The sequence below is a fragment of the Nycticebus coucang genome, chromosome 12 (genome assembly GCF_027406575.1).
Source record: "Nycticebus coucang isolate mNycCou1 chromosome 12, mNycCou1.pri, whole genome shotgun sequence".
In the NCBI taxonomy this organism is placed as follows: Eukaryota; Metazoa; Chordata; class Mammalia; order Primates; family Lorisidae; genus Nycticebus; species Nycticebus coucang.
In genome coordinates, this window is record NC_069791.1 from 111,249,471 (window position 1) to 111,259,737 (window position 10,267).

General features: G+C 41.2%; 1 pseudogene; it reads left to right on the top strand.

Moving 5' to 3' along the window:
* Positions 1-8,245: 8,245 nt before the first annotated feature.
* On the top strand, positions 8,246-8,956 carry LOC128562069 (putative PDZ domain-containing protein PDZK1P1; annotated as a pseudogene).
* The last annotated feature ends 1,311 nt before the right edge of the window (positions 8,957-10,267 follow it).

Genomic DNA, 10,267 nt, shown 5'->3' on the forward strand with positions numbered 1-10,267 from the left:
CTATTTTTGTACAGCTAGCACACTAAGAATTTTTTTTATATTTTTAGAGTTGAAAAAAAATCAAAAGAATAACATTTCATGACACATAAAAAATAAAATTTAACTTTTGTCAATAAAGTTTTTTAATTGATGGGATAATTTTAATTTTTTTTTATTTAGGGGGTACAAGTGAGGTTGAGGTACAAGGATATACTATGTAATGGTGGAGTCTGAGATTTCACTGTAACTGTCACGTGGACAGTGTACATTGTATGCAAAAAGTAATTTTCTATGGGTCATCCCCTCCTACCCGCCCACCTTTTGGAGTCTCTAGTATTTTATCATTCCACTCTGGGCAGCCATGATATCCACAGTTTGCCTCTGACTCACAAAGTGTTATCAGAACTCACCATGCCCACTTATTTACATATTGCCTATAGGCTTTTTGGCACAACAATGATTGGGTTGAGAAGTTGCAGTAATTGCAGAGACCACACAGGCCACGAAGCCTAAAATATGTACTGTCTGACTCTTTCTAGAAAATGTTTGTCAGCCACTGACCTGGAAGGCTATGTATGTAGTAAGTATATAGTAAGCACTATTTTCACATTGCCTTTGCATATATTTTTCCCTTTTCTTTCACCATGAGAGGAGTGATCTGCCTCTGCAATTTTCTGTAGCAAGAAGAATTTTCAACTCCTATGATAGAGGAGGGAAGATGTCCCCACTCACAGTCGGCCCCATGCGTCCTGGGGGATGGGGGTTCCAGTCCTTTCCAGCTCCTCCCCTGAGTTGGCTGGTTTCCCCAACCACACTCAACAGCTGCTCCCCTGGCTAAATCACATCCAGGCCAGTGAGCTCGCTTCTCTCCCGCTTGTCTCAGCAATTTTGTTTTTCCCCACTGCACAAGTTCCCAACAGCTCCAATGAGTCCAAAGGTGAGCACTTCCAAACCTTAAATTATTTACATCTGAAAACTCTAAGGGCTTTTTCTACCTTTCAATCATGTCAAGCAGGTGGCATCCCAAGCTCAACACTCCTCCTTCCTATTGGAAGCTTCTGCCTCCTTCTGACAAACTGTGGGGAATTTGCATTTTTGAAAAAGTACTGTGCACACCTTTTTTTTTTCCCCTTCCTTTCTCACTGGCCAAAAAAAGAAGTGAAGCCCCATTTTAGTTAGATGGTTCATCTGGGATACCCAGGAGGAAGGGACCAGAAGAAGATGGTGGACAAGAAGGCAGTGTGCGGGGGTGTTCGTGGAAAAAAAAAAAAAAAAAAAAAAAAAAAAAAATATATATATATATATATATATATATATATATATATATATTGCATGCTGAGTCAGCAAGACCAGCTTACATGGAGCAAAAACTCACAGTTCAGCTGGGGAGAAGAAACTTTTTCTTGCAATGATTTGAAGAGTGGAGAGTTTAATTCTGAAAGAGGCCACAATTGTTTGGCTCCACATGTTCACGGCTTTGTAATGGATGGCATGTTGTGTCCTCTTGGGGTTTTTTTCCCCCTTTTAAAATTGTAGGATTTAGAAACAAAACCAAGTTATAGGCAGATTAAAGTCTTTAACTCTTAATTAAAGGTTTGCATTCAGCCATATGCATTCAGCCTCAGAATTTTTTATCCAGACCTCCCAGTTGCCATTGAGAAGGAATGAGAAATTCTAAAAATAAGTCAGTTGCATGCGCAGTCCCTCTGAGGTCAAACCATTGTCCCCAAGGAGGACACAGCTGCTGTTATTACTGTTGTTATGCCAGTGAGGCTCAGGTCAGACTGGGACAGAGACGCCTCCCTGGTGGGAACAGGGGAAAGAAGGCTCTCCCATATAAGAGTCCTGTGTAGTTCCAAAGTGACCCCATGTTCTAGAAAAGTTCTGCTCTCTGCAAATCCCTCTCTCCCTTAACCCTTCAGTTTTGCTCATTTCACTCAAGAGCAATCCCAGCTTCAACTGCCAAGGCCAAGCATTCACCTTGATGCTCTCTCTGACACCTCCCCTTCTCCTACGTCCCACATACAACAATCTGCTTACAAATCCTACTAGTTCTATCCAGGACTGGGTACATATTTGGGGAGCACAGCTCAAAGTGAAAATGTAGAACCCTGTCCAAAGATCATTAAGGATTTCAAAATGTCTATAGCACAGCTTTAAACAAAGCACAGGGCTCATTTGAGAGAGGTATGTGGGACGGTAGCATGGGTCACACACCTGTGAAGCCAGCCCTGGCCCTACGTGCTAAAGCACCTTTAAAACCTCGCCACCTGCCTCCAACTCCACTGTGAATAACCAGGTGTAAGCTCCCCTCCGGGCCTCTGCAGTTTCCTGCCGGCCTCTCTGCTTCTCTGTGGACTCTTCAGTCTATTTGCAGCACAACAGGCCAGAGTAGGTCATATGACGTATCTCTTCTGCTCAAAACCCTCCACTGGCTTTTCATGTCACCCAGAGTAAAAGCCCAAGTCCTCACACTGGCCAGCAAGTCTGCTCACCTCCCGTGGGACCTCTCTGGACTCACTTCTCACTCTCCCCTGATGCTTTGCTTCAATCACACTGTTCTTAGACCAGAAGATGGTGCTTCTTCCTTGTGCATTCACCTTGTTTTTCCCTTTGCCCATAGTCTGCCCTGGGTGCACAGTCTGGATCTCCCTCACATCTTTTAAGTCTTATTCATTCAACCAGTGTTTATGGAGCACCAATCGTATGCCAGATACTATCCTAGGCATGAATAGTTGAATCCTTCATCTTTCTGATTGTCACTGAGGTAGAGCATTTGTTTATGAATTCCTGGTGATCACAAAGCTGTCTTTCTGTAGGTTGCCTATTTGCCTCATGTATAAGTCACTTACACAGTACTTACTTTGTGCCAGACACCACTCTCATAGCCCCCTGTAAAAGAAGTACTTTGATTATCCCAACTTTATAAATGAGAATTAAGTGACTTATCCAAGATCACATTTTGCTATGGAGTGGTTGATCTTTATCATATTTATTTATAGAAACTCTTTACATATAATGGCCTATTATCCATTTGAGTGTTATATATACATATAATGTGGATATCCACTCAAATGGATAATAGCCATTATATGAATGTATTCTGTTTGCATAACAGGGCAAAGACTTACCAGCTGCCTCCAACTATCCTAGTATCTTTTCTATATACTGAGTTATGCGTACTAACTAGCAGAAACATTTTATCTTAACTTATATATTATTTATCTATTGCTGTGCAACAAATTATCACCCCCCCAAATAGTTCAAAGCTTTAAATCACTAACATCTATTATCTCCCGCATATTCTAAGGATTTTGGACCTACTTGGGTAGGTGATTCTAGCTTGGGTTTTTATGTGACTATAGTCAAGCTATTAGCAGAGTTGTGGTCATCTCAAAACTCAGCTGGAGTAGAAAAGTAACTTCTAAGCTCATTCATGTGATTTTTGCCAGCTTTTGGCCAGAACCTTCCTTTCCTAACCAACATGAGCCTCTCACAATATGGCAGCTGGCTTCCTCCCAAAGGATGATTCAAGGGAGAGGAGGAGTAAGAGGATGGAAGCTTTGCATTTTATAAGCTACGATCAGAAATGACATCCTATCATTTCTTAAATTGGCTTAAGGTGGCCCACACTAACCCTGGTACAAGGTGGGGGGGGTCCCTACCCGTGGGTCTGAACACTCAGAGGCCAGGATCCCTGGGGCCATCTTGGAGGATGGCTGCTGTATTGTGGGTCCATTATTATTCTGTTAGTCACTTGCTCTGGAAATACACACATTCTAAATGACACTTCTAAAAAGTAGAAACTCAGAGTTCTAAATCTCAGAGATGGAATCCTGAGATATAATCCTGCTGTTATGACAAAGTCTCATAGACTGGGCAGCTTATAAACAACAGAAATTTATTTCTCACAGTTCTGGAAGCTGCCAGTGCAAGATCAGAGTGCCAGTGCAATCAATTTCCAGCAAAGACCCTCTCCCAGGTTGCTAACAGCAGACTTCTTCTTAATTCTCCCAGGCCAGACAGCACAGAGAGAAGCAGCAAACTCTCCCCTGCCTTTTTCTATGGGCACTAATCCCATTCATGGGGGCTCCAGCCTCATAATCCAAAGGCCCCCACTCCTAATACCATCACACTAGGGGCTGTAATTTCAACATACGAATTTGAGAAAGGGAACACAAACTATCAGTCCATTGCAGGATTTACACTTCTTAGTATCCCGATCCCAAAATTGATAATGCAAGCAACAAAAATCCTCTGGTTATTTAAAGCAGGAAGCAGGTTTATTTAAAGGATGTTGAATAACTTTGAAAAGCTACAGAAGAGCCAGAAGATCACAGATTTGAAGGGGACACAGCACAAGGTGGCAAATTCATCCTTAAAGTAGATCCAGTAAAGACAGCGCGGCTTACATGCCGAAAGCCACCGACACTGGACACCAATGTTGCTATGAGAATCTAGCGTTTCACCTAGAAATAGAAGGTGGCTGCTTCTGCCAGAATAGATTCTGCATGGTTCTCCTTCTTCACCAGTATCTGATTCAAATGGCAGGAACAGCTGACTGGCAGAACCAGCCGATGAGTCATGTAATAGGCCTGTGGTCTAGCTGCAAAGGATACTGAGAAAGCAATCATCCATCATTTCCAGCTTATAGGCTGGCTGTGCTTCATCATTTCAAGGATTATTTCAGACATAAAAACTTCAGATGCTGAGCAGCCAACAACAATGGCAAATATCCACCACGCTCACAAAATTTGGTGAGTTAGAAAACAGAGCATGTTCAACCTGGAAGGGATCTCAGACATAGAACAACACATCTAAGAAGTTCCACACCCTCATCTTACTAATGAATAGTCAAAGCTCTGAAAAGTGAACAGAACTGCCTAAAGTAACATAAAAATTAAGAAACAAAAGGCAAGATTTTTCCTCTCGGCTCCAGACTCCCCTTCACTACCAAAGGGTCCTAAATCACTATAGTAAGGCAGATCTACCTGGAAATTTGATAAAGACTATGGACTCTTTCTCAGGATAATAAGTTAAAAAAAAATAACAGAAGATGTAGGATTATTGACAAAATAAATTACACTGGCCAGGCATGGTGGCTCATGCCTGTAATCCTAGCACTCTGGGAGGCCAAGGTGGGTGGACTTCTTGAGCTTACGGGTTTGAGACCAGCCTGAGCAAAAAGCAAGACCCCGTCTCTACCAAAAATAGAAAAACTGAAAGGGCAGCCCCTGTGGCTTAAGGAGTAGGGCGCCGACCCCATATACCAGAGATGACAGTTTCAAACCCAGCCCTACCCAAAAACTGCAAAAAAAAACCAAGAAAGAAAAACTGAGGCAAGAGGATCACTTGAGCCTGAATTGGAGGTTGCTGTGAGCTATGACACCACAGCGCTCTACCCAAGGGTGACAGCTTGAGATGCTGTCTCTAAATAAATATAAATAAATTACACTGAAATGCAGTTAAAGAAATATTAAAACAAACTTCCAACATATGCGCAGTACACATTATTCTTTATCAACAAATTAAGAACAAAATCTAGTAGCAGACCTAACAACTACTGCAAATTTCAAAGAACTGATGGTCGTAAAGCATATTTGAAGATTCTGTAACAATTGTACAAAATATGAAAATAGCTATGGTCTCCAGTGGTGACAAAGCCACGAATTACTGGCTTCATCTTTTTTTTTTTTTAATTGTTGGGGACTCATCGAGAGTACAAAGAACCAGGTTACACTGATTGCATTTGTTAGGTAAAGTCCTTTTATATTTGTGTCCCATCTCCAAGAAGTGTGTCACACCCCATGACCCCCCAGCCCCTCACTCCTTCCCTCTCTCTGCTCCTCCATTCCCCCATCCCTCACCATGTACTAGGTTATCAATTGTCCTCATATCAGAATTGAGTACATAGGATTCATGCTTCTCCATTCTTGTGATGCTTTACTAAGGATAATGTGTTCCACTTCCATCCAGGTTAATACAAAAGATGTAAAGTCTCCATCTTTTCAGTGGCTGAATAGTATTCCATGGTATACATTTACCACAGCTTGTTAATCCATTCCTGGGTTGGTGGGCATTTAGGCTGTTTCCACATTTTGGCTATTGTAAATTGAGCTGCAATAAACAGTCTAGTACAAGTGTCCTTATGATAAAAGGATTTCTTTCCTTCTGGGTAGATGCCCAGTAATGGGATTGCAGGATCAAATGGGAGGTCTAGCTTGAGTGCTTTGAGGTTTCTCCATACTTCCTTTCAGAAAGGTTGTACTAGTTTGCAGTCCCACCAGCAGTGTAAAAGTGTTCCCTTCTCTCCACATCCACGCCAGCATCTGCAGTTTTGAGATTTCATGATGTGAGCCATTCTCACTGGGGTTAGATGGTGTCTCAGGGTGGTTTTGATTTGCATTTCTCTAATAATTAGGGATGATGAGCATTTTTTCATATGCTTGTGAGCCATTCACCCATCTTCTTTAGAGAAGTTTCTATTCATTTCTCTTGCCCAGGGATATAAGGGATTGTTGGCTCTTCCTATGTTCATTAATTTGAGTTCTGTGTAGATCCTAGTTATCAAGATTTTGTCCAATTCATAATTTGCAAATATCCTTTCCCATCATGTAGGTTGTCTATTTGCTTTTGTTGTTGTCTCCTTAGCTGTACAGAAGATTTTCAGTTTAATTAAGTCCCATTTGTTTATTTTTGTTGTTGTTGCAATTGCCACTGAAGTCTTCATAAAATCTTTCCCCGGGCTGATAGCTTCAAGTGTTTTCCCCACACTTTCTTGGAGGATTTTTATTATTTCATGCCTTAGATTTAAATCTTTTCTCCATCTTGAATCAATTTTAGGGTGAGTGGAGAAAGGTGTGGGTCCGGTTTCAGTCTTTTACATGTGGATATCCAGTTCTCCCAGCACCATTTATTGAATAGGGATTCTTTTCCCCAGTGTATGTTCTTGTTTAGTTTATCAAAGATGAAGTGGCTATAAGATGTTAATTTCATCTCCTGGTTTTCTATTGAGTTCCAGATGTCTATGTCTCTATTTTTGTGCCAGTACCATGCTGTTTTGATCACTATGGCCTTATAATATATCAGCCTAAAGCCTGGTAGGCTGATGCCCCAGCTTTATTCTATTACTAAGAATTGCCTTAGCTATTCAGGTTTTTTTATGGTTCCATAAAAAAGAATTAATTTTTCATCTTCAAAGTATGATGTCAGTATTTTAATGGAGATTATATTGAATCTGTAGATTGCTTTAGAAAGTGTAGCCAGTCTCTTCACTGTGGTTTCATTCCCACATTTGTAATCAGAGAAACGGTTAAAATCAGTTAATGGTCAATGGAAAAAAATGTTTACGTCCAAGTTGACTAATCCTTATATTCTATACACAGACCTGTGGGGACTTGAGAAGTCAGCACTAGTTAAGAACTGAATATATGATGAAGATTCCAACCTGTCTAGGCCTCCGGTCACAGAGTAGAAATGCAGGGCACCCCAAGAGGCCAATAAAATAGGTTAAAACTGATCATGAATGGAGAGTTTACAGACAGTTCTCTCTTACCAGTATTATGGGGGTGGTGTGAATGTGGGTGTGCATGTACATGTACATACGAGGGTAAGCACACATGTGTGTATGTGTATTTCCCCATTACAAGATAATACTATATTTACAGACATGGAAAGACAGCATGATAAATTACTAACTGAAAAAGGCACATTGCACAACAAGCTGTAACAGTAGCAGCCAATATTCACTGATCACTGAAACTTACAGATATCTCATCATTGAATCCACTAACACTTTGACAGACCTTTTCTTATTAGCTGATTTTATAGGTGAGTGAAATGAAATGTAGAGATGAAGTAACTTGCCCAAGGTTGCAGAGCTGCTAAGCGATGGAGGTGGTATTCAGGAGCAAGCTGTCTGACTCCTGAGCTTGGCTTCACGTCTATTCAGCTGATCCACTTTTATTTTTTTATTTTCTATTTTTTCAAGAGACGGCCTTGATCTCTTGCCCAGACTCACTGCAACCTCCAACTCCTAGACTCAAGGTACCCTCCTGCCTCAGTCTCCTGAGTAGCTGGGACTACAGGCACATGCTACCATGCCCAGCTAATTTGTTCTATTTTTTGCAGAGACTGGAGTCTCACTATGATGCTCACACTGATCTTTTTCCCACACCAGACTCCCAAAATGCTGTGATTACAGGTGTGAGCCACTGCACCAGGCCTGATCCACTTTTTACAATTAAATGCTGCATGTATATAGAACATGTGGATACACACACCTAAAGAAAGGTGGATTAGGAAGAGTGGAGATCAGACTTCACTGCTGATAATAGACAAAGAGACAAACAGCATACATAAAAGGGCTCATTTTTCTCCATTTCTCTACTGTCAAAGTCAAGAACTCCCTAATGGCTCCATCAAGGAGGATCCGACTCCTGGTCCTGTTTCTCAGGAAGCCTCAAGTCCAGATACTACAGAGGAAGTAGACCATAAGCCTAAACGCCTAAACTCTGCAGAGTGGACAAAGGTGAGAATGGCCATGGCTTTCACTTCAGTGCCATTCAGGGTCTGCCAGGCTCATTCACCAAAGAGGTGCAGAAGGACAGCCCTGCTGACCTGGCTGGCCTGGAAGACAAGGACATCATCACTGATGTGAATGGGGTGAATGTGAGGGATGAACCTATGAAATGGTAGTGGACAGAGTCCAGAGCAGTGGGAAGAATGTCACACTTCTAGTCTGTGGAAAGAAGGCTTATGACTATTTTCAAGCTAAGAAAATCCCTATTGTCTCCTCCATGCCGAGCCACTGGATGCCCCCCTAGATTCCAAAGAAGGAACGTTAGTGGCACCAGAACATGACTCACATGTGGCACCAGAGCACATGGTGAAAGATTGAGCCCACAGCACAGCCTCACACTCTTCTTCCAGTTCTGAAGATACAGATGTGATGAAAACAAATAATGGCTTTGGCTGATAGCCATTTCTGTGTATTTAGACAAGGAATGAGTTGCCACCTGTTTATTGTCAGAGGGAAAAGCTTCTCTGGAAACCATTCTTCATGTGTGATTGTCTTCTGTTATCCCTTAGGTGTTGGTGGCTGTTGCAGATGGCTTCTTTACAATCAACTTTGTAAGAGCTAAGGCAGGAGCCAGATTCTTTTCTTGTGATCTCTTCCAAGGTTCAACTTTACGTTTCTCTGTATGATGAGGCTCCTTGAACACCAAAAAGTGATTTGTCAATCTGTATATGTAAGAGCTGCTAATTAAAGTATCTGAGCAGATAAGTCTCTAAAAATTATGCTTTTGTAACAATGTTGTGGTTGCTAGAATAACAATAAAAATGCAAAAAAAAAGATAAAAAAAGAAAGATGGAGAATTATATGTGACAAACAACTAACTTCTCTTACCTCTGATAAGAGTGATTGGAGAAAGGACTGAGATGAGAGACACCATCTCCTTTTTAAAAACACAAAGAGGCTGAAGTCATTTTGAAATAGACGAGTTAGAGCTCCACATACCAACCTGGGTCAATCTCATCAGCAGTGTTAAGCAAAAAAGAATACACACGGTATGCTGTGCTGTTACACTGTGTAAAACAAACTATGTATTATTTAGCTGGAGTCACAAACATAGATAGGGAACATCCATCGATATGCATGGAGTCAAAAGATACCAGACTCGTAGAAGGAAAATGAATCAGGAAAAGGAAAAGATGAGGCTTCAATCTTCCTGATCATGTTTTATTTCGTAAGTGGTGTAGTGGACAGCAGCCATACACTATAGTATCATATCCACTATTATATTTTCACTGTTTCATAATAATTTTAATAAAGAGAGGAATTAGTTATAAGAAAACACCTGCATATGACCAATCCTTCACTTTTAGCTTTGACATTGTTTGAACTGTCACAGTGTTACTTGTGACATGTAAAAAATAAAAAGAGAGGCATTAAAGGGCAGGATGGAGGCCACCTTTGGCAAGGAGGGAGGTGGTAGTTATTGAGGAGGGGGACACATTGGCTTCTTGGAACCAGAAAGGTCCTGTTTCATTAGCTGGGGTAATGCTTTTACACGTGTCTGCTTTGTGATATTTGATTGATCTGTACTGGTGTGGTTACTCTCACTTTTCTAACTATATGTTATATACAAAAACTAAAAAATGGAAAGAATCTTATCTTATGAATATACAAAGGGGTGGCATCTAAGATACTTAAGAACTGCAGCCTCTCAGTTTTCCACTTGTGCCATGCCATCCCCAGGCCCACAGCATATTGTGCTGAAGGCAC